Here is an 8492-nt window from a genome sequence, read left to right on the forward strand (position 1 = left end):
TGTCCAAGAGAGGTGAAAACGTGCATCCACACAAAGGGTTGTACGTGAATGTCCGTAACAGCTTTTTTCTTAATGACTCCAAACTGGAAAGAGCCCAAATATTATCAGTAGATGAATGGATAGACAAGTGAGTGAAGGGGGCCAGGGACAAAGGAGTACCTACTGCATAATTCTATTTCTGTGAAATTCTAGAAAAGTTTAATCTACAGTGACAGTGGTTTCCTGGGGCTAAGGTGGGGGTAGTGGTGGAAGAGGGGGGTTGTGACTGCAAAGGTGTACAAAGGTTTGGGGGGTGATGAAAATTGTATATATCTTGATTATGGTGGGGATTACATGGCTTTATACAATTATTATGAGTCATCAAACTGGACTTAAAATAGCTTCATTTTATTATATGTAAATTATTGTATGTATTTTATGCAAATTATACCTAAATAAAGTTTGCTAAGATGTTTAGCAAGAAAAATAAGTTGCAGAAAAGTAAGCTCAAATGATTTAATTTTTGTAAAGTATAAAAAAGCTAATCTGTGTTTTGGCTAATCTTAGATGAAATATATCTTAGATGAACTAGATAAGCTAATAGATCAAAAAGGCACATATTACTAAAAAACAAAAATGCAACCAACTAAACTATCACTTGTTATCAAGTGTAGGATGCATCTCCAATTCAATGATTTAAAATAGAAGGGGTATGTGTGATTTAGAATCAATGAAACAGTATGATTTATCATTTGTGAATATATGTATTGTAAAACTTGTTAAAAATGCAAGAGATTAATAAGGCACTAAATTCATTATAGTGGTGACCATCTGGGGAGGGAGAGAGTGGAATGTAACTGTAGTGTTTGTTTCTTCAAAAGAAGTATCTGGTGCCCAAGCTATGGTCTTTGTATGTGGTTTCCCAGTAAAAGGAACCAAGCTTTGGAAGCAATTCCAGGTCTACATGGAAAATAAGCAAAATTAGCCTGAGAGACATTCTTGGGCCAGAAAGCAAGGACACTATCAAAGTGATTGGAGTAACGTTGGAAGGACACAGGGGCCAACTTGAAGGGCTTCCACTGGCTAAGGTGGGACAATGTGAGCATCAGTAGAGTCATGGCTGCATGGACTGAAACCAAATATTTTTAAAAGTCAGTTCCTAATGAAACTCTGAACAAACAAACAGAAACAACAGTGGATAACTTTGGAGGTCTTTAGGACACTAACTCATTTCATTATTCTCAAAATTGATGAGGATTTAAAGCCAAGCATTTATCATGCTTTTCATGTGCAAAATTGTTCCAGTTATTTATTGCTGCTTAACCAACCCAAAATTTAGTTGCTTAAAACAACAACAATCACTTATGTTACTTGTGAATTTGGGTGGAGTTTGACTCAGCAATTTTTCTACTCCATGTTGCATTGATTGGGGTCCCTTGGGGATGTTCAGGCTGGTATGGAGGATTCAACATGGCTCTACTCACATGTCTGGCTCCTTATTGGAGATGGTCAGAAAGCTGGATGCAACTGGGTCACTTTTGGTCTCTGACCTGTCTTGAAATTTTTTTCCCCAAATTATGTAGGTTACAAATAAAATATAAATTGGCATATCTTCCACTATCCCAGAAAAAATTTTCTATTTGTGTAATTTAATGTGGCTAATTTGTTTCTATTGTGATAGGTTGTTTCATCAAAAATTTGGGCCATTTAAGGTTATGTGGGAGGGGCCCTGGGGTATTTGTCTTGGCCTGGTTAGCTCTTGTCCTCATGGATCTTACAGCCCGGTTATTTCCTGTGGAGTTTTTTTGTTGTTTCAGCTTTATTGAAGTTTAACTGTCAAATAAAATTATAATATTGAAAGTGTGCAACATGATGATTTGATGTACATATACATTGTGAGAGGATTCCCACAATCAAGTTAATTAACACACCCATCACTTCATATATTTACCTTTCTTTTTTTTTATTTTGGTAAGAACACTTAAGATCTACTCTCAGCAAATTTCAGTTACACAATACAGTACTATCAACTGTAGTCACCAGGCTATACATTAGATCCTCAGACCTAATTCATCTTATGACTGAAAGTCATACCCTTTTGCCACCATTCTACCACAGCTTGTTTATCCATTCATTTGGTGGCAGACTTGGTTGTTTCCACACCTTGGCTATTGTGAATAATGCTGCAATGAACATGGGCGTACAGATATCATTTTGAGATAATGATCTCATTTCCTTAGATATATACACAGGTAGGATTGCTGGGTTATATGGTAGTTCTATTTTTAATTTCTTGAGGAACCTCTATACTGTTTTCCATAGTGGCTGCGCCAATTTACATTTCCACCAACAGTGCACAAGGGTTCCCTTTTCTCCACATCCTTGTCAGTGTTTGTTGTCTCTTGACTTTTTGATAATAGACATCGTAACAGATGTGAGGTTTTGATTTGCATTTCCCTGATGATTAGTGATGTTAAGCACATTTTCATGTACCTGATGGCCATATTTGTACGTCTTTTTTTGAAAAATGTCTATTCAGGTCCTTTGCCCATTTTTTAATTTGGTTATTTGGGTTTTTTGCTATTAAATTGCATGAGTTCTTTGTATATATTTGGATATTAATGCCTTATCAAATATGTGGTTTGGAAATATCTTCTTCCATTCTATAGCTTGCCTTTTCGTTTTGTTGATGATTTCCTTTGCTGAGCAGAAGCTTTTTAGTTTGATGTCGTCCCACCTGTTTATTTCTGCTTCGGTTGCCTTTGCTTTGGTGTCAAATCCAAAAAATCACTGCCAAGACCAATGTCAAGGAGCTTACTTCCTATGCTTTCTCTAGGAGTTATATGGTTTCAGGTCTTATGTTCAAGTCTTTAATCCGTTTTGAGTTGATCTTTGTGTATGGTGTAAGGTAGGGGCCCAGTTTCATTCTTTTGCATGTGAATATCCAGTTTTCCCAATACCATTTATTGAAGAGACTATCCTTTCCCCATTGTGTAGTCTTTGTCAAAAATTAATTGACCATATATGCACGAGTTTATTTCTGTGCTTTCTGTTGTATTCCATTGACCTATGTGTTTGTTTTTATGCCAGTACCATATTGTTTTCCTTAGGGTTTTTCTCAGAAAAGGCCATGATACGATATCCCCTTAAAATTGCTAGTCCAGAAAGCAGATTGATAGAAGGTGAATTTAAACCTTAGTCTAGAGCTGGTTTAAGGGCCATAACTAACAAATTTTTTTTAAAATCAGTAAGACCAATACAAACTTGCTGCAGAATTTGAGATTTTATTAGATATGTATTGTCCTGTGCTGTCTAATTTATACAGTTAGCTTGCTTAATTGCTAGCTTCTCAAAAAGCAAAAAATGGTTAAAAGCCACAGGATGGGAAACATCAGGAGGAGATTTAAACCATCCAGCTGTGAATAAGTAAAGAAAATGGCTTTGAAAGGGAAAAAAATATATATATGAAATACATTACGTAGGGACATGTTGTTTTTCCTTTATGAATAATTGAACAAAGATTCAAAATTGTAAAGGAAGTTATAATAAATTAATAAAAGACTTTAAAAATAAATTTCAGGGAACTTTTAAACAGAGTAGACAGTTGGAATAGACCCAGCACCTGAAATGAAGGGAGCTTTGTTCTCTCTTGTAAATGGGCTCAGATCTGAAAGGGGACTTAATCAGAAGAAGTACAATGGAATGGAAAACTGCCAATTTGGAGAGTTCCAACATGTAGCTGAGCTTTTTCAAAGAGCTTTAAAAAGTAAACTAGCTAGAAATCAAACCAAACTTATGACACTTCAGATAAAATAACTGGCCCCAAATTTAAAATAAGACCAAAGACAGGCTGGCCCAGTGGCGTAGTTGTTGGGTTCGTGCACTCTGCTTGGGCGGCCCAGTGTTCAGGGTTCAGATCCCAGGTGTGGACCTACACACCGCTCATCAAGCTATGCTGTGGTGGCATCTCATAGGCACAGTAGAGGAAGATTGGCACAGATGTTAGCTCAGGGCCAATCTTCCTCACCAAAAATAAACTAAAATAAGACCAAAGGTCTTTTGTTCTTTAAGAATAAAATGCTATGGCTAGGGATACTTGTGGATGTTGCAAGCAGAAGAGCCAGTGAAAGAAATAAAAAGAATCTGTTGTGTTTCTATACACTAACAATGAACTACTGGAAAGAGAAATTAAGAAAACTGTTCCATTTACAATAGCATCAAAAAGAATAAAATACTTAGGAATAAATTTAACCAAGGAAGTAAAAGATCTGTACACTGAAAATTAAAAAACACTGATGAAAGAAATTGAAGAAGACACAACTACATGGAAAAATACTCTGTGTTTATGGATTGGAAGAATTAATATTGTTTAAATGTCTGTACTACCCAAAGCAATCTACAGATTCAATGCAATCCCTATCAAAATGCCAAAGGCATTTTTCACAGAAATTTGATAAAAAACCCTAAAATTTGCATGGAACTACAAAAGACTGAATAGCCAAAGAAGTCTTGAGAAAGAAGAACAAAGCAGGAGGCATCACACTTGCTGATTTCAAACTATATTATAAAACTATAGTAATCAAAACAATATAGTATTGGCATAAAAAAAGACATATGTATCAATGGAATACAATAGAGAGCCCAGAAATAAACCCATGCATATATGGTCAATTGCATATATTGGTCCCCACTGATGTATATATTCTCCACCTATATATATATATATATATAGAGAGAGAGAGAGAGAGAGAGAGAGAGAGAGACAGGTATAGATATAGATATAGATAGATATTTCAGAAGGTGATGAGTCATAGTAAACTAGAGTCTTTGAGAGAGACTGTCTTGGAATCAGTGTTTGTTTTGAGGGCTCGACATACCAAAGAAGTTGACTACTGAATTGTGAATATTATCATTTTTCCCAATTTTTCTAGAGCTCTGCTTAAATGTACTAATTTTGAGTATCAGAAGTCCCCCAAAGTGGCCATTGGCATTTTAAGTTGAAAACTATTTTTGTCATGCCAAGGTGAGCACACAAGCTAGTATGATAGTGAGAATTTACGTAAGAGGCAGTTCTGTCAGGAAAGAGATATGGCTTCCATTTAGAAAAATTCATGACAAGACAGGAGTCATTACAGTCAGTTAAAAGCATATGCTAATGAACGGTGTCTCAGGTTACCTGACCAACCAGAGGCTAGAAGGGGCTGTATGATGAGTAACCTGGTGATTTTTGTCCTGGTATATGGACTAAACAAAATGACCTTTTTTCATGAGTTGACAAGAGAGGAAGTGTCTCCATGAAGGTTGTTTAGGGAACAGAAAGCAAAGTTTGATCATGAATTTGTCGCTATTTTATGGACTCAGAGTCCTTGGACTCAGCTTGGATTGAGCTGGAAACTTAATGAACCTATTCCTCCACCCGTTCCCTGTGGCGAGCCCACTTACACGTCCAACAGATACAAAACTATCAAAGACAAAACAACAGAAAAAAAAGGCTTGAGCCAAGACTTTATACAAATAGATGAACTAAAAGCAAGACAAGCAAGCAGTTGAAGAAGAAAGAAGTTAACGGCCAAAATGTTTACCAACGAGTGCGTATCTAAACCAAAGTTCTAAGTACTCTACCCGAAGTCTATCTAGATAGGAATCCTCATTTAACAAAAGAAATTTAACAATTAGTGCTCAGTGAAAGAGTCAGAGCACAGATCACTTTTGAGGCAGAAACAATTTGGAACAAATCCAATAGATAAATGAAATATGGACACCACCATCCCGGTGAGCTAAGTTAGGGTCTTCAAAACAACCAGAATCAGTGGAATCTCAGAACTGTCAAAGCATGAGACCACCACTCATAATTAATATAAAACCCCAAATCTGAATTTATTGCCAACTTAAGTAATGACAATTTTTGTTTGAGCAAAGCAAACTGCTGATCTTACAGAGGATTTTGGGGGAAGAGTTTGTTGTGTTGGTTAAAGAGGCAGGAGTGGGTTTATGTCAGCTTTATTTCAGATGTAGTTTTCATCTTTAGACGTTCCATTTGGTTCTTTTTCATATCTTCTGTTTTTCTCTTAAGTTTGTGTTTTCCTTTAACTTCTTGAACATAGTTATAATACGGTTGTTTTAATGTTCTCTTCTGCTAATTGTACTATGTCTATCATTCTTACATATCTTTTTAGGAACTGATTTTTCTTTTGGTTATGGATCACATCTTCCTGCTTCTCGGCTGGTCTAGCAATTTTTGATTGGCTGCTGAACTTCCTGAATTTTAGATGGTTGAGTATCTGGTATTGTCTTCCTTGAAAAGAGTGTTGAGCTTTGTTCTGGTAGGTAGGCAGTTGAGTCACATGCGGTTTAATTTGATCCTAATGAGGCTTGTTTTTAAGCTTTGTTAGGATTGTCTTTCCTCGATGGAGAGTTTAGCCCCATTATTAAAGGAGAGCCTGTATGGGGTCTCTACTGGATGTCCTGAGGTATCAAACAGGACAGGACTCTCCATGCTGGCTGATGAGAGTTCAAATAAATTCCAGCCCTATGTGATCTCCAGGAATCAGCCAGCTCCTCCCTCCTGGTCACTCTTTGCTTGCCTTCATAGGTTCACCCTGTGATCTGACTTGGTATTCTCTAAAAACTCAAGGAGCCGTGCACAAGTTTCTGGAGCTCCTTACTGCAGAGCTCTCTGCTCTCTGGAACTTGACCTTACATCTTCCAGCCTCTTCAAACTCTAACCTTCTGTCTCCGTCTCCTCAATCCAGCAAGTTTACCATGTTCTGCTTGGGACTCCCCTCCCTGCTTTGTGGGCCAGAAAGTGCCCCCAAGCAGAAACATGGGGGCAGAAAATACATCTTTCAGCACACCTTCAGCTTCAGCACACCCATTGCTTGGTTTGGGTCTCCTTGAGGGTGTCAGCTCCGCTTTCTCAGTAGAAGGAAGACAGTGAGCCTGGACGACCCCCATCTGAGAACTGGGGGCTGCCCCTTCCTCTCCCTGGGTTTGGGACACACCCTGCTTGTTAGGCTTCAAGCACTGGTCCCCCACACTGCTGTAATGGCCCTTGCAGGGGCTGGCGGCTCCCGAAGTGTCTCTACAACGATCCCCTGGGAAGCTCCCGGGCCTCACAAGGAGCGGCTTTCTCCACCATCTCTGTCCACATCAGCTCCCACCCAGGATGGGGCCCATGGCCTTCTCCATCCTGTGGGCCTCTGCCCAACAGGATTCCCCATCTTGTCCCCTACAGGCTCCTGCCCTCCTCCCCACAGGCTGTGCCTGGAGAAAGTGGATGGGTGGGTCTTCATCCCCCTTCTGAAGGCTCCCTCCCCACTTCAGGGGGTCTGCGACTCCCACCACAGTGAGCCCAGGGTCAGATGAGACCCTCGCTGGTCAGAGAAAGGTCATGTCCATCCTCACCCCCCTGTTGGAGTGTCAGCTCCCAGGCCCCCAGCATACACCCCACCCCTAAAAGCTTCAGTTTGGCACAGGATGGAGAAAACACACAGTTCTCAAGCTGACTGCAGGCTGCGGGGTCTGAGAGAAGAGTTTGGGGGACGGGGTGGTGCTTATTTTATTTTTGCGTTGCCTCTGCCACCAGCCACAGCTGGACAAAGGAGCAAAACAGCTTTGGGAGCTGCCTTGTGAAAGGTTGGCCAATTTGCGAGGAAAACCAGCTCTGGGCAAACAAGATTTTTATTTGTATTTTTATTTTTTTTATTTTTTTGTGAGGAAGATCAGCCCTGAGCTAATAGCCGTACTAATTCTCCTCTTTTTGCTGAGGAAGACTGGCCCTGAGTCAACATCTATTGCCAATCCTCCTCCTTTTTTTGCCCCCAAAGCCCCAGTAGATAGTTGTATGTCATAGTTGCACATCCTTCTAGTTGCTGTATGTGGGACACAGCCTCAGCATGGCCAGAGAAGCGGTGCGTTGGTGCGTGCCTGGGATCCGAACCTGGGCCCCCCAGTAGTGGAGCGCGCGCACTTAACCACTAAGCCACGGGGCCGGCCCCAAGATTTTTATTTTGAAAAGAAAGCAGCTTCCCAGCGTGTCCCCAGCACCTCCCCAAGCCTGGCTGCTGTGTTTGCTAGTCCAGCACAGCCCTGGCCTAGTGGGGTGACTGCTCTAGTGAGGACACGGTGGGATGCCTGGGAGGGCCACCTGCACAGACCCAGCTCCTGTACCGTGCCAGAGGCCTTACCTCCAGATGGAAAGCAGGACCTCCTGTCCACGGAAGGTTCTGCTGCATCTGGCTACAAACTCCAGAATCTGACCACCTGGTCCTGGAGACATGAGGCCCAGTGGTGACCGAGGGACATGACTGCCCAGCCTGCAGAATATCACTTCTGTGAAGGTAGGGCTGTGTCCTCTTCATCCCTGATGTACCACCCCCCTCCAGTGCCTCACCGTGGCACAGAGTTGGCACAAAGTTGGCCTTAGACAAATAAACACAGTTGTAGCCCCTGGGCCTTTTCGCTAATGACTTGCTCTTTGCCAGGCGCTGTCCTAAGCAATTTTTCCATGTTGA

This window comes from Ceratotherium simum, chromosome 9 (genome assembly GCF_057802395.1).
Source record: "Ceratotherium simum simum isolate JZ-2026a chromosome 9, ASM5780239v1, whole genome shotgun sequence".
NCBI lineage: Eukaryota > Metazoa > Chordata > Mammalia > Perissodactyla > Rhinocerotidae > Ceratotherium > Ceratotherium simum.